Here is a 25,174-nt window from a genome sequence, read left to right as displayed (position 1 = left end):
CACCTTTTAGATTTATTCACCCAGTTCCACAATTGATTTAGCATACCCCCTGCAAAGACACTGCTTACCAAATCTAGAAGGGCTATTGGACGATAATTGAACAGATTACGTCTGGATCGTTTTGTATACATTGGAACTATGTTGGTTATTTTCCCAAGAGTCAGGCATCAACGTGTTTGATGGGATTTTCTGAAAATGTAAATCTAGTAAATATGACCATAAAGCAGTGTATGCTTTTAAAATATCGTTGTCTAGCAGGTTGGGTTGTTGCACACTTGATGACCTGAGTCATTTTATTATCCTTCATATCTCCTCTCAATCAATCATTCCTGCCTGATTCGATAGAACACTGGGAATTATGTTGTCTTTGTCGGAATCTTCTAAGTAAAAGCTATTCCTAATGTACTCACACCAGTAATGTTCTGCTAAATGATTAACTTGGAATAAACTCTGTGTGATTTCTGATACCCTAATCTTTCCATAAAATTAATTGACGTCTTTTTTACTTTTAATTTCTAGTTTTTTAATCCACTTTGTTGGCTACACGACTACATACAATTGTATGCAATTTTTATATTTCTGTTTTAACATCTGTTCTGCTTCCTATACTGGTCCCTGCCTTGATCATTGTATTCTTATACCCGTCTGATAATTTTTTGTCATGATTTTCTTTCTTTCTTGAATCTTTGCGTCAAAGGCTTTACTCCTACCTCTATCGTTAAACAGTGTTAGCTGAACCTTTCAACTTAAAATGTTTTAGTGAGTTTGGTCATGTGCTTAGAGAATGTAACTGGATTAAGTCAGGGTATATACTAGATCCTTACAACCTCTTAATCATTTATATGCTTATTCAATACATGTGTGATTATCTTCTTGTTGATGGGATTCCCGCTTGGTCTGGATAACTTACTATTCACTTTAAAGCAACCTATGTGTGCCCTCCCTCTATGGAATGGGCCCTAGAACAGGGATTCCCAGTAAGGCTAGATTTTTCAGGTTATCCATATTCAAACATGTCGGGGAGACAAATAAACATCTAATGACGGAATGCAAATGTCTTGGTACAGTGTATACAATGTTTTTGGGCGAGTTTGTGTATGACTTCAATGAAATACCAACTCAAGGCTTCTGGAGATATTGCCTAGCAACCAAAGGTGATTCAACAGGGGGGTTTGGGCGGGGAGGGAGGTGTATTTGAGGGGGCTCACCCCCTTGACGAGGTAATCTTCTACATTGGATTGGTTCACTCTAGACTTCTGTAATGGGCCCAAGCCTGGCTGCTATTTCAGAGTCGTCTTACTGGTGATATCATACACAGAGTGTTTTGTCTGCAGGAAGTGATGAGGAGTCACAAAACATTTTGGAGCCTTGGAGAATAAAAGATTGTGGAACCCTTCTGTGCACTGAGGCTTCACTCCTGGCTACTCTAACCCCCCCTGCTTTCCTCTTTGCCTACATCAAAGGGTCTCTATAAATTACCACCCAGGTGTGATTTCCGTTGGCCTGGCAGAGCATTCCATTTAACGCAGTGGACCTCTGCCTGTCCCCTGGGGGCATTACCGTCTTCCTGGAAGTTGACAAACCTTTCGCTGGGAAGACAAACGAATGTTCAGGGGCAGAGCCCAAATGGTCTGTTTTGGGTGAAATTCAGTCCCAGAAAGTAAATACATGGGAGGCCCTGATAGAATGTCACTAGGAACCAAATGACAATAAAATGGCACTGAAAGGTTGTGGCCAGTATAATTGTGGTTTTACATAGACTACTATGTCATAACCATACAGGTGTTATATTTAGGTTTTCATCTGCCACCATGTTCTGGGAGCTCAGTATCATATGATTTTGGATCAAGGTTACCCATAGATAAAGGCAGAAAATGGCTGTTGGTGCTTAGGGATCAATCACTCTGTTGGCAGGAATGCACATGCCACTCTCTACTGCTATGTGGCCAAACCACAAGGCTGAGAGGTGTCAGTAGACAGGCTCAGCAGAATTATATGTTTGCACTATGCTTTTCCGGCAACAAAAAAGTAAACTTGAAGCACTATGGAAATCAGCGCCCTCAGCAATTAACAGAACGAATCTCACTAATATCTCCACTTTCTACAAAAATGAGATTATACGCGCAAAGAAAGAATCGCTCAACTCCAGGATCTTGGAGGCAAGCTCCAGCTCAAAGGAGCTCTTTAAGATCCTAAAGGAACTAGAAAACCCCACTCCTCCCACGGATACTTGCACTAAAAATAAACAATGGTGCACAGGGATCCAGAATGCCCTTGTTAACAAAATTTCAGGGCTCCAATCTAAAATTGACAATAAACAACAACAACTCACCTATGTTCCGACCTCCAGTCCCACCCCTCCCCCTCCTACAGCCTCCAGCCCAGGATTCACCTTCAAAAAGGTATCCATACCCGAAGTACAGAAAATCATAGCGTCATTGAAACCTTCGAACTGCAAGGGGGACAGCTGTCCCGCTCAGATTATAAAAGATGCTGCAAGGGATCTCTCCCCATTCATCACATAATTAATAAACCTGTCTTTCTCTGATAACTCGGTCCCTAGTAATCTAAAACAATCCTGGGTCCTACCACTACTAAAAAAAACTACCCTCGACCCAGATATACCCACAAATTACAGACCCATCACCACTGTCCCATTCCTACTAAAAATTCTTGATAGAGTGGCCTATCTACAAATCCAGGATTACCTTGAGACAAACCATCTACTAGGAATTCGCCAGTCCGGCTTTCGTCCACAACACGGGACAGAAACGGCCCTGGTCGATCTCAAGTGCCAGATAGACGACCTCAAAGACAAAGGTAAAGCTGGCATCCTTCTTCTTCTTGACCTATCCGCTGCCTTTGATCTGGTTGATCACAAAATCCTGTGCAACCATCTGTCATCGGCAGTTCACTTCTCCCACTCCGCAATTTCATGGATCCAATCCTTCCTGGACAATAGGACCATGCGGGTCTTCTCACCCCTAGCAGCGGCCGACCCTATTCCTATTACTTGTGGTGTCCCACAAGGATCGTGTGTATCACCCACTTTGTATAACATTTTTACAAAGCCCCTATTCGACAACCTGGACCATCTGGGTGTCACCTACACCAACTACGCAGACGACACCCAGATACTCCTCACCTTAACCGGCAACTATAATTCGGACGCCATTTGGATCAATGAAGTCTTCTCCATCATTCAGGCATGGATGGCCACACATGGCCTCTGCCTGAATGATGACAAGACTGAACTGCTCCTTGTCGGCTCACCCAACACCATTCGGAAACTTAGTCCTAGCTACACTAGCCTTACCATTGACGGCAACACCATCACTATCGCCAAGAGTGTAAAAACCCTTGGTTTTTACCTCGACACGAACACTAACCTAGCCAAACAAATTAATATGACTGCCTCAGCCACGGCCTACACAGGCAAACTAATCAGGGCCTGTAGACCGCTGATCTCCCCTAACAACTGCCTCACCTTAGCCAGAGCACTTATACAATCTAAACTAGATTACTGCAATAGTCTCTACGTAGGTGCCAACAAAACGGTAATCAATAAACTGCAAGTTATACAAAATAATGCACTCCGTGCCGCCCTGAATATTCCCAGAAGAGAACATATTTCGGCTACCAGAATCGCATGCAAATGGCTATCCATCCAACAAAAAATTGATCTAAAAACTATCTGCCTCACCTATAAAGCACTCAACGGCCTTGCCCCGCCCTATCTCACCAACAAATTCACACTAAGACAGAACACTAGAACCACTAGATCCTCTAATACACTACAATTGACTGTGCCCAAATTCTCCCTCAAAAGAGCTGGTGGTTCCAGCTTCCCAGTTCTGGCTTCACAACTTTGGAATACCATTCCACTGGATATCAAATCTACACCCACCTTCCAACCTTTCAGAACTAAGGTCATCACCTGGTTACTCAACATTTAACCTACCATGATTGAATGCATACCTCCTGCTTGATTGTATTTTGCACCATGCCAGCATATTACTGTCTATGCACGAATTGCTATATTACTGTCTATGCACGAATTGCTATCCTGTCTTATATACCTTTGCTTCATCACTGTATAATTGTACCCTACCTTGCCTGTAACTCGAAGATTAAGCGCCCATATACCTTTGGGTCAGGTGCGCTATACAAATTAATAAACAAACAAACAAACAAATAAGTGGTCAGGATTAGCAGACTTCATTTTCAGAGAAAGATATCCCTGCATCAAAATCAAAAAGGCTCAGGCTAAACTGCCCTCACAGATGGCATTCTGTCACAGTGTGTGTGTTCTTTTATTTTTCAGTTGTTTTAGGTGTTTTATGGGGAGCTGGTACTCAGCAAGACACAACCAGTGACCTACATGCAAGTTACTATAGGGAGGACACTGAGACGCTGCCTCTAAACCAAGCCCTGCTCTACAATCAGCGCCTCCATCAACTTCCAACATCTACTCACATGCCCAGTAAGCCCCTGTGTCTGGCCTCCATTGTAAAACTCTACTGTTCCTCTGATATCCCTATCCTGCCCCCTACGTGCTTTCTCCCTCCACTCATAAAATCCACCTGCCCATACCCCATCCACCCTCCACTTCTCACCGCCAGGGCTAACTTTCCAACATCCCCCTCAAGACCACAGCCTCAAGTCACCATCGGGACCGAGACCTGAGCTGTATACCACTGTGTGCCTCTGCATTGGTATACTGCCATCCCTTCCTATCCCCATCAATGCTCCCACACCTGTTCATGTGCAACTATCCGTATCACGGCCATCAGCCTGCTCGCCTCCCCGCCTGCCAAACCCGAAATGTGCATCAACTTGTTCCCTCTACTATCCGGGCAGCCATAGCCGACCGCAATGACACAAGTGCTTCACTGGATACAAACACCCGGTCCTGCCCACCTCCGTCACCCTCAGTGACCAACGTGACTCCAGCTACACGCTTACCACCATCCTGGCTGCCTGAGCGACCCATTATGGTCCCAGCACAGATTATGGTGCTAGGGCCCTAGCCTTGCTCACCTCTGCCGCCATCTGCGATCAATGTGCCTACTGTCATGTTTTTGCCCCCTTACAGGATACCTGTGCGACCCACAATGGCCCTAGCGCTGACCACTTAGCAAACCCCTCCAACGTTTGCCTCCTGCTGATGCCCTTGCCCCTCCTAGCCTGCCCTTGCATCCTACCACTGGCTCTGCCAGCAAGCTCCCCATGACACATCTCACACCCACTAGCAATACCTCACCACCCTCCACTGTGTCACCACCTACACCAAGCCTTGATATGCTGACTCTATCTTCCCTGCAGCCCAGTAGACAATCACCACCACTGGCCAACACTCTGAAACCCACCTCCAAACCCACTCTGCCTACAATACCCCTCCCATCCCTAACTGGACAGCATCACCCAAGCCTTTTCTACCTCAACCACCCACGACCACTCATGCACAAGCTCGCTCAGACTCACGCACCCTCCTGCCACACTTCTCGCCCTTCACCCCAAGCCAACTCCAGTATTGCTCCTTCCGTAGCCTGTCTGCTGCAAAACACACTCTTGACAATTCTAAAACGCCTCCTCAAACCACCCACACCCCACCAGCTGCAGACCGCAGCCACAGCACCTTGTAGTCAGAACTTACACCAAATATCTAGGCCTCCTGTGCCCAAAGCACCAACAAGCTCCACCTCTGCCCTCAGATGCACTGTTCTTCAGGCGTCACCGCTCCTTCAGCACACTTCACTCGCTCAAACCACTGCCAAAAGAAACAATCGCCTAGGGGATCGAATAACAACCTCCCCTAGACTTAGAACTTTGCTGACGGCAACCCGCGGAACCCACAAGCCTGCTAAGCCCGCTGCCATGCAGAAAGACACCTCGAAGACCCCATCTGACCAGTAGACTGGGCTCACAGCCACCCTTCCACGTAAATGTGCTCTAATCAATGCAATGTCCATCCCTGCATATGCCCTTGACATCAACAACCTCATCACCAGCCGTAACCTTGACATCTTAGCAACCACGGAAACTTGGCTGCATGCCGCATCTGGCCCTGCCCTTTCCATTGCCCTCCCCCTGGGTACACCATCTTTCACTCTGACAGACCTAATGCCAGAAGCGGAGAAGTAGCACTCATAGCAAAGGACCTACTGCCCATTAGAGAACTGAATTCCACCCCACACGATAACAGCAACATCCTGTCTGGCAAACTGACCCTCTCTGACTCTGACACCATGACTCTTCACAACATCTACCGTCCTCTGGGCCCAGCTACGTCCTTTGAAGAGAACCCCTTACACACCTTGGCGTCCAACGGTAAACTCACCTCTAAATCAATCCTGCTGGGAGGCTTCAATTTAGGTTATAACGACCCAGACGATCCAGCAGCCGCATCACTCTCTAACTCGCGGAACGTTCTAGGCTTCCAACAATGCATCAGCACCCCCACACATAAAAAAGACTGCATCCTAGACCGGATTGTGGGGATGTATACTAATTGACCTTTTCACAATTGACCTCGGGAGAATTGACATCAGGAGAATTGACCTAATTTAAAAGGTCAATTAGGAGATATACCCCCAGCAAACCCCACCCAATCCAAAAAACCTTGCAACCCCCCACCCAATCCCCTTATATTATTTATAATCCAAAACCAACCCAATACATATATAAAATAACTAAAATAATATAAAGGTCAATTGTGCAGAAGGTCAATTAGAACCACTATAATTAGGTCAATTAGGACAAAAGGACAATTGTAAAAGGTCAATTTGGGTAATACTGATTGTGGACCTTAACTGTCATGTGTCCATCCACACCAACAGCCCCTGCCCATGGTCTGACCAGAACATAGTGCAGTTCTCCCTTCCCCCTACCGGATGCACTTCACCCACTGCTGTCCCGTTGCCCCCTCTCTGACCCATAGCTCTAGAAACCTCACCAAAGAACATCTTGCTCCCTTGATTAGTTCTCCTCTATCTGAACCCCCCTTCGCCAATGACCCTAACACACGCACTGACCTGTTTGCCACAACCTTAATGGCCGCCATTGACACTATAACCCCACTTAAACCACGCAAACTCAAACCATCTGCTCACAGAAACTTGTGGTTCACCACAGAACTCCAACACTCAGCTCCAACAAACGGTTAGCAGAAGCTAGCTGGAAGACAAAAAAATCACCAAGAAGCTACTCATCACTGCAGCGATCCTCTCTGCTGAATCAGCCAACTATAATGCCTGTATTGCCAATGCCAAATCCAACACCTGTGATATCTCCACCATTCTCAGGGAATTGGAACACCCCGGTCACTATAATCAAAGACGATTTAAGATGTGCTAATATCCAAAAAGCCATGATTGCCAAAATTGACACTGTGCACACCAAAATGGACACCAAGCAATCTCTGATCAAACCCTTGCAAGCATCTCTGACAACCTAATCCCCCTCCAGCAGCCCCCAATATCTCCCCATGTTCTACTTCACGACGTCTCTGAAGATGAATTCAAAATCATCTTAAAAGGCTTTAAACCATCCCAATGTAAAGGAGATACCTGCCCAGCGAGCCTTATCAAAGACTGCTCTGACATCCTAGCACCACGCATCAACCCCTTTATCAATGCATCCTTTTCCACTGGCATAGTCCCTACCAGCCTCAAGGAAGCCTGGGTACTCCCCCTCATCAAAAAACCCTCACTAGTCCCCACTATCCCCACCAACTACCACCCCATCACTACTGTCCCTTTCTTGCTAAAAATTCTGGAAAGAGCAGCTTATCTGCAAATCCAACGATACCTAGAAGCCAATCATGTTTGGGTATGCGTCAGTCGGGGTTCTGCCTAGGCCAGGGGACGGAGTCTGCACTACTCGACCTAAACATCCAGTTTGACTAAATCAGAGATGAAGGCAAGCCTGCGCTGCTGCTTCTCCTTGACCTATCAGCTGCGTTTGATCTAGTGGACCACGAAATCCTGGGTCGGCACCTTTCCTCCTCAGCTAACTTCTCCCCTGAGGCCACTAACTGGATTGCCTCCTTCCTAGGAGATTGATCCTGTAGAGTATTTGCAGTGAATGCCAGCGCCCCTCCAGCATCTATCACTTGTGGTATGCCACAAGGATCCTGCGTGTCTCCTACTTTGTAACATAATCACGCTTCCACTATTTGCACTCCTGGACTCTATCGGCATATCTTATACAAACTATGCTGATGGCATGCAAATTCTACTCTCCCTCTCCGGCAACTATCATGAAGATTCCACTAGCCTCAATTCGGTATACACAACCATTCAGTTACTGAGCACCGGGTCCTCTCGAGTACCAATATGGCTTCCGAGAGGGCATTGGAACAGTTAATCAGATTGTAAAACTTGGCTTGGTTCTGGATATATATGTCTGTGCCAATAAAGGCACGATCTACCTAGCATTCATGGACCTCTCGACCGCTTTTGATTGTGTTGATCATGGCAAACTCTGGATTGTATTACACTCCATGGTAATGGTGGGCGAGATGTTAAATATCTTAGTCCATATGCCCAGTAACCTGACGGCAAAGGTAAGACAGGGAAATCAGAGCCAAGAAACACAAGCATTCAAGATCTCCCGTGGAGTGTGACAGGGTTGTGTCCTGGCCTCATTAATCTTCAACCTCTGTATAAACACACTACCAAATATCTTAGCTGACTTGGGGAGCGATGGCCAAGGACAGCTAAACAAAGGGTGTGTGCATTTTTGTATGCAGATGATGCAGTCCTAATGGCTAGAACAAAACACACCCTTCAAAAATTAATCGATGGATTTGCTGATTATATGAGAGAGAGAGGCTTAGCAATTAACGTAGAGAAGTCGAAGCTTATGTGTGTTGGCAATAGTAAACCTTGGGGGGAACGGTGCCATGCTGGCAGGGAGAAGTCTTGAGTGGGTCAAGTCGTTTTGCTATCTTGGGGTGACAGTCTCTAGTGATCTGTGCTGGTCACCACACTTAAAGCAGCAAACTACAAAGGCATCACAAATAAATGGCTTCATCCTGAGATTTGGCGCAAAACTTGGTGGATTGCCCATGGATCATACCCTGCGAATTTAAGCGGCTATGTCATAACCGCTGTTAGCATACGGTATGGCTGCGTGAGGTTACTATCAAACAAAAAACAAAAAAATAACTGAAAACAAATTACTAAGGAACATCATGGGTATACCACGGGGCTTTCCAGGGCACCTAATACACAAAGAACTTGAACTGGCCTATATAGAAGACCTTATAGCAATACAACCATTGATTTACTGGCTGCTTCTGTGTGAGAGGCCCCATTTATCAATAACTAGGGCCCTAGTGAAGGATCTCATGGCCACAAATTCTTGAACTGCCTCGCCTTGGTTAAAGTATATAAAATCTTCTCTAGAAGAGGTTGGCCTTGGTTATTTGTTTAGTGATGAGTCGCGGACAGGTAACCACCAAAAGAGAGCTAATATAGGCCTTCTACCCTCAAGGAGCAAGAATAAGGAACAAAAGTGACTTGCAGAAACAAAGTGTCAAATTTTATTATCGTAATGTTGCCTTTAAAAAGGCAAGGCAAGAATATGTCCGATGGATGGCTACCCAAAGGGAAATAGCAGTTATTATGGCCCTCAGAGCAAATCTCTTGTTAATTAAAGAAAGGGTGCCCTCTTTACTAACAAATCGCCCTGTGAGGAGAAACTGTCCTAGCTGTGAGAGTGACAAAAATTATTTGTTGCATTTTCTATTTTTTTGTGCCACCCTAACAAATCTAAGAAAGATTTTTATAATCCCAGCACTGAGAACCTCCAAATTCAGACATGTGCATTTGCACTTATATTTGTATTATCAGCCCCAGAATTTGCCGACGACCCATAAAGTGTATTTGTATACTGAATGGGCACTTATGTCACATAGGCAATTTTTATGTACTGATAAATGATTCGAGTATATTTTTGTGGATTACATGATTTTGGCTGTATTTAAATGTTTTTATTGTCCTAACATTTTAATTGTCTGTTCTTTGATGGGAATTTATATTTCCGAATAAAGATTTTATGACTCCCATTAAGGCCTGGTCACACACCATCTATGCCTGAACAATGAGAAGATGGAGATACTTTTGGTGCCCCCCCCCCCCTCAGTGCTCAAGATGGTTGATTCTCAATATGCCGCCTTCAACATTGATGCTATCCTGATCTCTGTCTCTCCTTTTGTGAAAACTCTGGGAGTATACCTTGACACCACCATATCTCTCTCACGGCAAGTCAGTGCCATCGCCTTCTCTGTCGCATACATGACTAAGCTTATCAATGCTTACACACCTTTCCTAGCGCCAGATAGCTTCCTTACCATAGCTCGAGGGTATACCGTTGTTTCATCGACAGTCACTTTTACGACTGCCTTTTTTTTACGAGTGCAGCATTATGAAAAAGGTCATCAAAACTTTGGGGGGTGGGAAAGGGCAGGTAAGGGGATGAGGGTTCGTGAATAGTTAAAAATAGGTGGAGAAGCGGGTTTTGAGGGGAACCCCCCAAAAAGAAAAAGTTTCATTGACCTTTTTCGTCATTGTGTACTCGGAAAAAAGGCAGTCGCTGCAATCCATGTAAAGGATGCGGGGGCACCCCCGCAGCCCCGGGCCCATTATACCATTTAAGGAGAGCGGAGGACACCTCTGCAACCCCCGCTCCCTTTAAATGGTGTAATGGGGTACACCTTTAACGGGTCAAACCACAGCATTTTTGCCGTGATTTTTGTTACAGGCAACATTTTTGCTGCGATTTTATCACTGCATACCCTCGAGCCACCGTAGGCTCGAGGCTTGACTACTGTAACACCCTTTTTGCAGGTATCACTGACAATAACTGGCAAAATGCAGGTTATTCAAAGCAATGCACTGAGAGCAGCTCTGAATATCCCCAAAGTTGAACATATCACTGCAGCAAGAACAACAAACATTGGCTCCCTGTTCGTGAAAGGATGCTCTTCAAAACACTTTCCATCACACACAAATGCTTGTCCAAGGATGCCCCTCCATACTTATCTCACACAAAAGCATCCTCCCTAGACCCACCAGGGCAGTTTATGCGCACATCATCTCCCAGGCCAAATTTAAACAGGCCAAAGCTGGAGACTCTAGCTTCCTGTCCATTGCGGCCAAACATTGGAAGCTTCTGCCGCCTACTCTGCGAGCAGAACATTCGTATTGGACATTCTAAAGAGCTTTAAAACTTTTATGTTCACCTAATATCAACCGCCAATTACCCTTTGAACCCTAAGGGTACTGCCAATCCGGGTGCCGGATCCACACTGTATGTAACATAATTTTTATTTTTTATTTATTTTGCATTTTGAATCGCTCACATAGCCTGCGGGCATCGCAGCGCTGTTACAGGAATTGCTTTTGTTTTTTAGTTGCGTAGTTGTTTTTTGTCTTAGTTGCGTATTTATAACATGCTTAAATACCCAGACGTTTCTAAGCGCGGACCTGTGTCGTCTTGCTTCCAAGGCAAACACGTTGCTGCTGAGCTATCCTCCCGGGACCTATAATACTTGTATTATGTTGAAAGCACCTGGTCACGTAACAGCTCCTTGATGGCTCAGTGCTGAGCACGCTCTATAAATGTAAAAAAAAAAGAAAAAAAGATAAATATGGTGAGTTGGCAAGTGTTGGTGAAAAGGTTGGGAGGTGAGGGGTTGGTTGTTTGGTCTATGTTGTGTAGAGCGAGACAAAGGGTGCTAATGCACAGTTGGTTGAGTTTCGGTTATTGTAGGTGGATTAGAGTTGTTATTGATAGAATACAGTTGCACAGGTTCATAACACGCCTTGGGTTTCTAATATCCCACCAGTATTCAGTATTGTTCAATGCCTGTGCAGACACCAAGGTGGGTTCATTGCAACCTAGGGTAATTGTTGATTGTGTCAGGACATTAGTCAGAAATATGCGCACCAGTGATCCATAACCATACATGGGGGATAGTATAGTGCCTCTGAGCACTATTGTTTGCTTTGTTGAGCCTTGTTGGAGAGGGCTGGGCGTTAGTGTTGCGCTCAGGTTGCTTTGCTGCCATGTGTGATTAATGGATCAGGTCTATGTAGGGTGAGCCAGACAGAGAAATGGTGTCTCTTGCACCTGTGGTCCATGCAGTGCTCTGTTCAAGATATGAGTTGATAAGCATGTAGCTATCAGTCAAATCTACCTGTGGCGGTGCAAAGGAGTACTTTGTTTGTTATGTGGTTGTGTTTGAATCTGTGCATTGTATATAATTGGGGAGGTATTGTGGTGGTTTAGAGTTCAAGAGGTGATGATCAGTTGGTGTGTTGGTTATTGACTTAGAGGCTGGACTTTCCTTCTCTGCTTCTCATTAGTTGTTTCTATTTTACTACAAGTTGGTTAATGTTGCCTTGTGGGTGTTTTCTGTTGTACGTTGGCCCTATGAGTAAGGTAAAATTAGCCAACCTTTGTGACCTTTTTTCATAATGCTGGATTTTCTTCTGGATTAAATTTGGCACCATTCCTTGGCTGGTCTCTTAGGCTATAGCTAGTGCCTTGAACTGGATCCTGTGTCTGACTGGCAGCCAGTGCAGTGTGCAAAGGACTGGTGTTATATGTTTCCTTTAGCCATAATGGTAATCTCGCAGTAGCATTTTGCTCTCTCTGAAAATGTATCAAGAGAGCGTCAGCAAGTCTTGGATAGATGCTGTTTGCATAGTCCAGACTTGGGCGAATGAGGGGGATGATGGTTACTGTCATTGGTAAGACATTTTGTGCCCAATTGACTTGAGGTGGATAGCGCATTTTCACACCATTGGATTGTGGTTTCAGAGTGAGCCAATTGTCCATCATGATTTGACAGTTCTTAACTTCTTTTGACATCTGGGAGAGGCACCCATTTCCTCTGTTCATGGGATGGTTTTGAGGATCTGTGTCTTGGTGCAGCAGAGGAGAACTTCAGTTTTATTGGGTTGCATTGCAGCCTGTTTTTGGTCCTCCAGGCATTACCTTCTGCAAAGCAGTTGCAGAGTTTCTTTGGTGTGTGCTGATCCTCGGGATGGTCCGAATCCTGTACAGGCTTGATCCAGCATGTTATTGCTTTCCATGCACGGGAGAAGCTGGTGACAGACACCCCTCACCAATAGTTTGCTCCAGCAGGGGGTGTTGGCTAGAGGATGGTAGTTAGCTGGACCTTCTTGATTTCCCTTGTTTTTGGGGTGAAGGTGATCATAGAATCTTGAGTTACTAATCCTTTGTGAAACGTGGAGTTGGATGGATCCTTGAACTTACTAGCTGTAATTGGCGATGTGAGGAGGAGTGTGTTTTGTAGTCGTGAAGCAGTCAGGACTTTGTTTGTGAGCTTGCACGGTTACATGTGTTGACAAGGTTTGCCAAATCTTGTTGATTGATGTTTGTTAACAAGAACAGGATTAGTGCCATTTACTGTGATCACCCTCTGTTCGCTAACTTCCCCATGCTTTATGTTTCCTCTTTTCCGATTCCAGTCACATTGGATCAAAAAGACGTTTCTGTTCAATTGTGAGGTTATGGTTTCCATAGGCTTTGGCGTGGGATTGGCAGGTCATTTCAGGCAGCTGTCTTCCTGTAATAGTTTGAATGTCTCCATTTGTTTTGATGAGGCTTGTTCTATGTATTTTGTGTAGTGTTTTGTCTTTGATCTAAGAATCTGACCTGTAATGGTGTAAGTGCTTTTACTATGTTGCTTTGTCACGCCTGTTGTAATTTTCCGTCCAAATATGTTTCAGTTTCCCATTGTTCTCCTTTATTGAATTTATCTCATGCTGACCATCATGCTGCTAGTTGTTTTCGGAGGGGGTGTAAAGGTTTTTTGGGGAACAGGATTGTCCAGGACCAGGATTTTAAGTACCTAGTTTTGTAAAATGTGCAGCTATTATGGTCCGTCTGTCTAATGTTGAAGGTCCAGGGTTGGAGCAGGTTTCTTAAGTCTGTCTTTCATTTCCTCCAATTTCAGCTCTTCCATGCTATGCAATAAATTACTAGGGCTTTTTTTATGTTTGGGAAGAGTCTTTACTGGTGTGTGGATACTTAATCATCCATGGGTAAGGTACAAGCAGGGTAGCAGTCACCTGGTCTTCATTGTAGAAAATGGCATCCAGTGTATGTCCTGCTGAGTGTGTTTCTCCTCTTACCATTTGTTTAGGTGTATGGCTTCTAAGTTGTCATTCAGTGCTCTGGCAGCTGTATGGGATCTCTGATCAAACCTGATATGAAATTCCTCTGAGGTTGTTAGTCATCTGTTGTCCACTGCTAATCTGAAGCATCCTGCAAATATTGGGTTGTATTTTTGTAATCTAGAAATTTCCAGGATGGTGAAGAAGGTTCTGGGTCTGGAGTTGCAGTGATCTAAGCGAGTTTCACAATCTAGTGTTGAAATTGATGGTATCACCTGCGCTGTATTGAGTTCCTCCAGCTCTTTTTCCTTCACTCCGTACCACAACTTGCAGTTTATAAGGACCAATTCATGTGCTATGATGGCACAGACTTCTGCCAGAGTGATTTCCATCATGAAGAGAAAGTCTGTGTTGCCCACTTCAACGACCATAGAAGTCTGGAATTGAGGCTGACCATGAGTTGATGAGCGTGCAACCTCTACTTTGCTCTTATGGAGGGTAACATTGTGTTTTTTTGGAGTCTGATATTTTTTCTCTCTCTGATGTGTTGGGTTGGTTCTGTTGTATGATTTATTGGGGCCTGACATGTTGTGATTATGCTCTGTTAAGTCTTGCACAGTTATCCCCTTCGACACTATAGGCATGTGACAGGGCTTTGGCGACATCCTGTGTTCAGTAGTTAATGGGGAGGGGCAAGCAAATCCAGCAGACATTCCCTTGGGTCTTGGCGGGTGATGTCATGTATGTCTTGGTTGACCTGTGGATGTCTGTTGTTGGTGATACATGATGTGTACGCCAGTTTGTTTGCACCATGCATGGTTTGTTGTTGATTGTCTGTGTGTCGTTCTCAACTGTGATGCGGCCACATTGCATTTTGCTCATGTATGGTGTGAAGTCAATGGGGGATCGCATTTGATGATTGGGTCTCTGTTATAGATGTTTGCTTCTTTGCATGGCCAAGTAGGTTGGTGTTTTCCTTTGACATTAGCAGTCTCTTTCTCCTGGTGTTACAGCGCTTTTGCCCCAATCGCTCCTTTTTGCCTGAGTTGAGTGCCTTCTCTGATTTGTGCTTACTGACCTTGTTGTTCTTCTAGTCCTCAGCATATTTTGCTGGTGGCATCACTCTATGGGCCTCATTATAAATTTGTCGGTCCAGTAAGTACGGTACCAGTAAACTTGCCGGTACCGTAGTTACCGGACCGGCAAACTACTTGGTCTGCCCACGGGTGCCTGTCAGCCCGGCAGGTCCGAACTGCCGTGCGGAATGGCACCCACAAGCAGACTTCCCCATTAGCACCGGCACCGTTATTGATGGTGCCGGCACTACCAGCCTCCCCATTCCCACTGAGCCCTATGAAGCTCAAATGGGAATGGGGAGTGATTAATACCGGCACCCGGCAATGGGCAATTACCGGGGCCGGCGGGGCCGGAATGCCCGGATAATTGCCCATTGCCAGGTGCCGGGAAAAAAACAACTCCGGTGGCAGCTGTGTCGGTAATTACCGGCACGGCTACCCGCATAGTGGCAATGAGGCACTATGTGTTAAAACTGTGTTTTGTGTCTGGTGGGTTCAATGGCTTGGGAAGTTCAAAGTTCCTATTGCAGTTTGAGTTTTCGGATTGTATTAGGTATTGTCTTTTCTGCTCTCTTAGTGGGTGATGGCTTTTAGTTGATGGCTGATGAGGTGACGTGGTGCTAGTAAGTGGGTATCCATTTGCAGTGCCCTCACAGTATTCAGGGTCTTTCTTCCATGTCCTCTCCTCCTGCACAGGACAGCCTCTGTGCCTATTGGCCATTCATCTTGCTGTGCCTCTTGTTGCAGAACAGAAATGGTTAAATACAAGAGGGGCATTATCTAAAAAGTGCAAATTGCAAGCACCATTGTGCCTTGGAGTACCCTGCATGCAATTTTAAAGATTTGCAAGAGGAGTGAAAAACTGAAGAGTAAACCCAAAGGAAATTGCACTAAATTCTCTTTTTTTATCTCTGTCTTGTAATAAATTAAGTACGCCTGAAAACTACACTTTGCAGGCTATATTTATTAACATATTCCTCTGGAACTCACCTGCTATTTAGCAGGTGCTAAACGGAGGCGGATTGCATGAGAATCCGTTTGGTTTAGAAAATCTCATGCAGGCATAAAACCAAGTGAGCTCAAAAGATGGAGGAAGTCAGTACAGTGGGGATACCAACTACGCCCCACGACCCTCCTCTGCCTTGTCACTGCTTGTAAGTGGGCCGGTGTGGGAAATGGAGGCTTAAAGACATTACCTCAGTGGTCTTCACATTTCTAACACATAAAACAGGATTAAGTTGACTGCTTCTAATAGAAAATATTACCAGTAGAAAATCGGTTTATATTTTAAAGAGCCTGGGGCCCACCTGGACATTCCTTGGGCCCCTTAGAGGGACCTACCCTTATGTGGGGGCCCAGAAACAATTATTTTTGCTCAAGGGGGTGCTTGGTATGAAAAGGTTGGCATACCACTGCATTCTACCTTGCTTGTACGCCTCCATTTCCAGCAATGGCCACTGCAAAATGACCGCCAACGGTTGACAAAACCCCTCCAGTCATCATGTGCTTTGTCCAAATATTGCCACTTTTAAAGCAATGCTATTCCTTATGACGGTAGGCTGCTTGGTTCCTGAAACCAAGCGTCTAGGGCCAATTTATGGTCATAGTTAAAGGGGAAGAGGAGAGAAAACGGAAAACATGTAAACAATTTAACAAGAAAACATTAAGAAAACGGTTGAGGGAGGGGTATAAGTGTCTTGTTGGATGCAACAATGTAAGGGGTATTTGTTCCATTTTTCATTAGTAGGACGAGAAACAGAACAAAAACTAATTTTCAAAAAAAAAATTGTTTTGTTCTTAAAAGAGCAGTAAGATGTATAGAGCTGAAATATGCCCACACAACTATTGGATTGAAAGCACATGGTGAGCGCACTGAGTTGCCTTTTGGTGACTTGTCTTGGTGAATGACGTAGGTAAGAATGGATTCACAACTAGGCGTATCCGTTCTGAAGCTTCTCTCCACAAGCATTAGAATTTGCTTGCATACATTGCAATACTGGGATTTGCAGTTCAGCATATTTGCCCATTCAGCAGGCAGGTAAGGCTTTTCGCCACTCCAGGCAAAGTCCTACTTTGACATTCACTGCTCCCAGGCAAGAGGCCACATATGATGGTGTATGGCCGCATCTGCGCCTCGTGATGGCCCTCTGCTAATGGCGACCTTGCTGTAGTAGTTGCCCTGAGACCAAGCCTATAGCTTTTATCTGGAGACCAACAGGTGGGCATTTAATTTAAATGTGTGCTTATGAAACTGGGGTGTCACCCTTGAAAAGAGGTCCGAGTAACGTGTGGGGCCTTTAATAAAAAGTGTGGGGGAGATGTTTTCCCCCTGTCACGGAGATGATGCGAGCGCCCCATAGAGAGGGCAAGGTCACTTCAAATGACATTTTAACCAGTGGTCAAAGTGTATGAAAAGAAGTAGTGGCACTGAGCTCCCTGGCGGTCTGCCTCGCTCCCCACAAACCCCATCCCTCCCCCCTCCCCCACACAATCCAAACCCCCAAACAAACACACCTGCTATTTATGGTAATGTGCAGTGCAGTGCACTGAAGTGCAAGCTTCAATTTCTTGAACTGAACCAGTCCAGAAGGGTTTCTTTGGGAGCACCGCTCCCGACCGACCGCTCCTGCCCACTTCGACCAATGCCTGTCCGCATGAACTGCACAGGCCTCACTGCTGCACACCCAATCATTACTGCAATATGCAAGCTGGCCTGGGATCAATGCCTCCCAGTGTCTGCCTGCGCAGGTCGCGGCTCCCTTTCACGGTGCTGGGAAGAAGGCCTGCTCTGATCCTCAGTGCCAACAGCACAGCCCTTTAATCAGACAGCCTCTCTCTCTCACTGAGAGAACAGGCCTCCTTCAGGGGCAGGCGATCAGGTGTCCTTCCCCCTGTGTGCTCCCCATTATCCGGATGCCAAAATCCTCTCAAGCAGTTGTCTGCTAAGATCAGTCCACCAGGTTGCGAACACAAAGCGGCCATTGTTCCCTGGCTCCTAAAATGGCCAGTAACAATGGTTGTTTAGTATTTACCCAGCATATATTTAAGTAGCTGGGCAAAAAGCGTCTTTTAGTTCCATTGAAAGAAAATGCAATTCCCAATGCACCTTACAGGTTGCTGCATACGGGCGTGGGGCGAATTGGTTTATCGCTGGCATTTTGTAACCTATTTTATTGTCCTCCTTGCACTTTAACATGCAAATCCTTGTTTCAAACACGCATGCGTTCTGACTATTGAGAAACGTTGCCTTGGCACTACTTTCACCAGTTGCCCTCAGTTACTGTTTTGTTGTTGATCACGTAAGCAGGAAATGCAGACTTTTCGTGTGTAAGAGGCTGAAGCACAGACCTCCAGTATTGATGGCGAGTTACCACAGAGATAGGCTCCACATGCAAGCCACATCATATATTATGGCATTCACCCCCACTGTGAGGGGCGGACATGGCCAGTAATTGCCCGCCAGACTGAGCCTAGGTAGAGCCGAGCAAAGTGAGGGCCTCACAGAGGGCTGGGGGCAGTTACCAGCCATGTCTGCCCCTCACAGTGGGGATGAAAGCCATTCGCACCCCAGGGTTTAACCAGGGTGCGAATGGTTACACAGCCAATATACGGAGGGGAAAAAAAGATGTCTGCCACCACAGGGAAAAGGGATTAAGTCCCTTTTCCATTTCTATAGTGGCCAGAAGAGGGAGGTGTGCAGGACCAGACCACAAAGCTTTGGTCCAGTAGGTAAGTGGGGAGGGAGGTGGAGAAGCAGAATGGTTTGTTTTGGGGAGGTTGGGGGATGGGGCGGCAACATGGAGAGGTTCCCTGTTGCCTCCCCACATTCAAAAATAAAATGGCGCCACTCAGGGAAGGGCATCGGGTGGCTGGAAACAGCAGGCAGAGAATCTGTATTCTCGCCCGCCGTTCCAGTCAACTGATTTGCACAGTGCCCTTCCTCGGGTGCAGATTTAAATAAATACTCTAAGAATAGACCCTGTCACAAGGACTGAATATAAAGCACAGCCTCTTCCTCAGCGCTTCCCGAATAGTAACAAGCCAAGACACCAAAAGCTTGGCCAAATTCATGGAAGGAGGGAAGGGATGATAATGGGGTAGAGGAAGAGCTCTTAGTAATAGGGAGGTAAACAATCTAGCCACTAAAACATCCTTCTTCCCCGTCCCAGTTTTATAGTATGGAGGACACTAGCAAACAAGAAACGAGCATAATTTGAAAATATGCTGCCACATGTGCTCATTTTAATGTATATAAACTTGAATAAGCAATCTAAGCACTCAAGACACATAACCAACATACTCCCCAGGATCAGCATAGAGGGCCACCTTCACAAAAGAATGCACTCGAGAAAATAAGGAGGTCCCTGGGCATCTCAGAAGTTCTCTTGCTCTACCTTATACCTGATATACAGTCTAAAACGAGAGCATATCCAAAGCTGCTTGTCCTTGTGTAAATATTTGTGAATCGCATTAGTATGTGAGCATCTCAAAGATGCTCGAGGCATCTCCAGATGTGCTCCAGTTCTCTGCTTTGTGAATAATGTATAAGGTAACAGGAACACATCTGTGATAATCAGGACAGCTCCCAATTTGCCCCAGTGCCTATCTCTATGGGTCAAGCCCCCATTCTATAATTGAGAATGAAAGTGGAATGGGATGCCCTGGTTGCTGTCCTACAGATCTCAAACCTAAACACCCGCTTTGACCCTGTCAGGCAGTTGGGCTCAAAGAGTAGAGACCGCCAAACCTGTGTCAAAGCCATCAAGGAGGAATTCCAGGATCTTCATAGAATCTGAGTGCTGGGTCTACTCTAGATACTCACCCCTAGATACTTTAACAAATCAGTAACTATTTGCAGTCATACCTCTGGAAGAGCATCCCTTACTCATTCTTTTAAATAGAATGTATTCGATATCTCTCAGTTTATGTGTAGACCAAATACTTTTCTGAATTGATCTATTAGCTCCAGGGAGATTGTCAAGCTTTCCTCTAGCTTATGCAAATACAGCAGAGTATCATCCCCATAGAGAGCAAACATGGATTCTGCCCCCTCGCCCTGAAACCACAAACTGCTCTGCCACTTCCCTCCGAAGCCTATTCTCTAATGGTTCCATGGTGATGAAGAAAGCTGGTGCAAGAGAAGACACCTCTGCCGCATGCCATGCGGCAGTTGTATTGGTTTCCGAGGTCACACGATTAGTTCTAATCAACGCAATATGTTGTCTTTAAAAAAGAGCCACCAGCCGAACAATGTGATCCCCCAATCTCAGTTTTCTCAAAAGACCTTGAGGTACACCAATGATACTGAATCGAAAGCCTTCTCTGCATCCAAGGCCACCACTGTCTCTCTCCTGGGATCCTTGCTTCTTACACAAAGCTATAGCATCGCTGGCCTCTGGATATTCCAGGATGTAGACTGCCCATGTAGCCAGGAGACACTAGCTCAGTTCCATGCGGCTGAATCCTATTAGGTACTATTATATCCAGGATGTGTCTGCATTATTTAACGATAATTACCTGTTTGATCACCTCTTCTGGAGATTCCTGTTGGGCTTGAGGTGCTCAATTATGATTGCCACCTCTAATAAGTTTAATTTGCTTTCTGACCCAGCTCCAATAGCTTTGGGGTTAATATGTTAATTCTTGTAGAAATCAATCCTCAGCCCACCTAGCCCTGAGGCCATCCTCAAATAAAGCAACACAATGAGCATCCTTCTCTATGCAGAAGTTACCTCGTTGTTCAATATCTTCACCACCTCTCGCACCAATTTCACTAGGTCACCCGGGTATGTGTCAACCTCATCAAGCATCATTGGGATCTCCTGGCGGAACAGTTTCTGATAGTACCTCCGGGACACCTCATTAGTATTCTGCGGGGGTCTATGTGTCATATTACTTCCATCTTCGACCTCTGGCAAATGCAAATTGTCCAATTCCTTTCTCTTAGCCCATCCCAGTGCCTTACCCAGCCTTTCCCCTGTGCATATTTTCTAGCCAGAGTATCTAGGTACACAAACGTTACCTCCCCCAGATCCATGTTCTCGAATTCTGGTTTGTTGCATGCAGTGAAGCATTGCAGCAGCTTTCTGTGGCAAATCACCAAGGATTCTGAGCCCAAGCATAACTGCCCGACCAGCACTTGCCAAACAATCTTTATCCAATGGGCATTTCCCTATGATAGGATAGGTTATTTATAACGCGCATAATATCCAGAGGTTTCTAAGTGCGGACCCGGGGATCCAACCTGTGGTGCTCTGTGTCATCTTGCTAGCACATTGCCCCTGAGCTATCCTCCCTGAAGAACAAAAGACCCAGAAGAACCTACTGGGGACAGCATCTGGGCACGGTAGGGTTAGACTGCAGACACCTCTTAGCCTGCAACCATACATACTAAGAAAGTCGAAATGGGGCATTCATTTTCCTATCTCGAGTATCTTTCTCTATGAGGCAACATGTGCATGCCTCACAGAACCCCTATCACGACACTTGGGTAGTTGAGGGGAGTTCATAGTCTGGCACTTGCAAGCCATCGTCTGATCATTGTTGCACTTTATGTACAGTATATCTGTTAGAAAAAGAGAGCACTAGAGAGTGAGAGAGAGAGAGAGACTGTCAAGGAAAGGAAGAGAAAGTGGACAGAGAGAGAGAGAGATAGAGAGTGAGAGAGAGAGAGAGACACAGCGAGACAAAGGAGAGCTTGAGATTACGAAATTGAGGAAGTGGTAATGGGAACTCTCTGCAGAGGCCAGTCAGAGGTGAAATCTTCACACATTTGCACTTGAAGGTGGTGGAAGGATCATTTGGTTTCAAACTTCTTCACAGGACTTTTCTCATCACATACTCCTGGGACCCTGTGAGGGGGCTCCTGAGCTGAGTCAACACGCAAACCTGTACCGCGACACCATACATGCCACCATTATCCATAGTCCAGTCCTGGAATCCCCCATTATAAATCCAGGACTACAAGCCTCAGAATTCAAAGTTAAAAGCAGGACTGGACAAGCGTCTCCCGAATGGAATGGATAATGTTGGCATATACGTGAAACTCAGTCAACAATGGGAAAGCCCCCAAAGCTACCCTGCCAGAATATCCAGTGAACATACAGTTACACACCAAGAACACCCCAGAGCCCCCTCTGACATACAGCATGCCACTCCTACAAGGAAAGGCATGAATCCCATAGGCACACCAGTCCCATATAGGAAAGCACCTGCATACGCACCGGCATATACACACGTCAACTCAACAACTTAGACTGGAAGGTGCTGTGGGTGGCCATTATGTGCCCTTCCCCTACTACAACCACACCCCCATGAGCCCAGCTGGAAAGTGAGAGGAGTGCTGCTATGTTACCAGCCAACCCCTGAGGCCATCCCCCCTACCAACCGCTCAGATTCACCTTGACTTTCTAGGAAAGTATAGAATTCAGTATTCAGACGAGAAGATCATCAGCGACACAAGTTCATGGAAATGGCACAGGTGTGGTTTTCCAAATCCCACATAAGATTACATAATAAGTCCACTACGGCTGTGCTGGCCCCTAGCCTGTGTCGGTACTTCTTGTTGTATCCCAGTCATATCATGACAGTACCCATAGAATATCAAAGGAGCACCCTGGTTAATATATGGTTGATAATCAGAAGAGGTTTTTTTAATCTGCTTTTTTAAACTATTCTCTTATTTTATTAATTGTTATTAATTGAAATCTTAAGTTGTTTTTTAACGTCTGCAACGTCACTCTCAAAGATGCCATCAGCGACCAGGACCACGTGGCATCACTTACTGTAATGTCTTTGGGCACGTGATGTCACTTGCGTTACCCCTGACACTTTGGTGAATTAATATGCCTGCAGACTTCTATGCAAACCTATCAAGGAAATACAACCTATCCTCCAAGCACATTCCTAAGAATGATGGATGCCAATGTGTTGCACCAGCACTTTCCACGAGAAATACATCACAACCCCCCCCCCCCCCGGAGGTTCTGCTTAAGAGAACAATACATCCTAGTTAAATACCAGACTGCACAACCAAGGGACTCCGCGAACCTTTCCTTTCCCAGGCAACAACAGTATATCTCCTCCTTGGAGAGAATTTCATTCAGTAACATTGATTTATCTGGCATTTTTGGTTACCCAGCATCTTTGAGTGCCCACTGATGGATGCTGTATGTGGCCCAGCGCCGAAACAACCAGAAAACACGGAGAATTCGCTGCTCTGCTCACTATATAAAAGAAGCCAGAGCAGACTTCCGTCTGCCTCTCACTTCAGTTAGTCAACAGGAGCCTAATATGTAACAACTAGCGCCAGTAGTAGATCACAGGTGTGCCAAGATTACCGCTCCCCAGTCAGGTTGCAGTAAATACTGCTGTTGGTAATAACTGGCAGTTGTAAAATATACCACCAGCAGAACACATACATATGTACAGGGATTATCATGTAAAAACATACTTGCAGGTTCAAATGTACCTCTAGAAGTCAGTAACATACTGACAGCCAAAGCATCCATCCATTTCAGGTACAGGAATCACTCCCCTGATGGTCTAACGTCGCCTACATCTTCACCTGAGGGTTTAAGGAACCCACGGATGCAGACTGCCGGTACTGGCAGCTAGTTTTGAATGTAATCGAGTTTAGTATCCGCTTATACCCGGTCTCATTTGTGGTGATACCTACAACCATCTTTATGCATAATAGTCTTCTGCAAGGAGAATTGCTGGATTGATGTTGAAATGCGTTTTAGCATTGGTGTTAATTTAAGCACGAGCAGTCATTTTAGCACTGTGCTAATAGCTCTTTCTGCCATGGGTGGTGACATGCCTCTGTCAGTATTTTACTTACCGCCGGTGGTAAAGATGCTACCGTTCCTGTAATGGGGATCCATTCTCTTGCCGGTTTATAAGAAATAAACGAGCATCAGCTTCTATACTAAAAGAAGAAGGAACTGCTGTCTGACAAAGTCAGGATCCTAACCCTGTCCCAATGCAGCGGTAGGACTCTGCAACCTGGAAAAGCTGGCCTATCAGGGTCTTCGGGACAGAGCAGAGTGCTACCCGGAGGAGTCCAGGGTGGAAGGTTACAAAGTCCTCCTCTGAGCTCAGGCCTCATATCCCCAGGAGGTCAGAGTGATGTAAGCCCTAGTAGGAGTCCTCCATCCTCCCTCAGCATAGTGCCCTTGCTGCATATGAGACTGATGCTAAGAACCCCATTGCAGCCAACAACAAAAGACCATCCTTTGGGCACTCCATTCCGAAAGGGTGATCTCTAAAGAGGTCCCCTCTTAGTGCACACTACTCGGAAACCTCATCGAACAGCAAGGACCTTAGCAGATGCCTAATTGCATTTACCCTATTCAAGGTAAATGTCCCCAAAAGAACATGAACAGCCCTGATTAGCTGTTGTTTCCCATATAGAAGAGAAGAGAGTGCCCTGGTGAGAAAGTACCAGGAGCATGGAGACCATGCCACTGCTGGAGATGGAAGCAACAATGCGAGCTGCCACATGCCAGATGGGACCCACATGAAGAGTCACCGGAGCATGCAACGCTGCTCAGCAAGTAACCACCACAGGGCACCGTCTGTGAGGTAGATTGCCGCCTGACACCAAGATGGTGCCTGCAGCTTTTAGAACTTTTGGATAAGGACAATGAGCTGTGCAGGAAGAGCGATAGAGTGTACGCCTAGTGTAGAGGAGGCCTCAAATATGGCCTGCCCTCCAACCGACCATTTTGAAGTTCCAGGAACGGTCACGCCGAGATATGTGACGTATGATGAGCAAATAAACCAGCAGAGAGCCGCAGTGGGGCTCTGTCCGGTACCTATCAGATGGACAGTACCTATTGAAGTACCTACAATTAAGAAACCTTGGACAGTAAGGTACCCATTGAGAAAACCGTATCGACAAGTGAGACAAACTGACGACTGCCAAAAAACAAAGCCTGAAGA

This window comes from Ambystoma mexicanum, chromosome 7q (genome assembly GCF_040938575.1).
Source record: "Ambystoma mexicanum isolate Mex_15411 chromosome 7q, UKY_AmexF1_1, whole genome shotgun sequence".
Lineage (NCBI taxonomy): Eukaryota > Metazoa > Chordata > Amphibia > Caudata > Ambystomatidae > Ambystoma > Ambystoma mexicanum.
The sequence above is the reverse complement of the archived record's forward strand: the minus strand, read 5'-3'. Positions refer to the sequence as shown.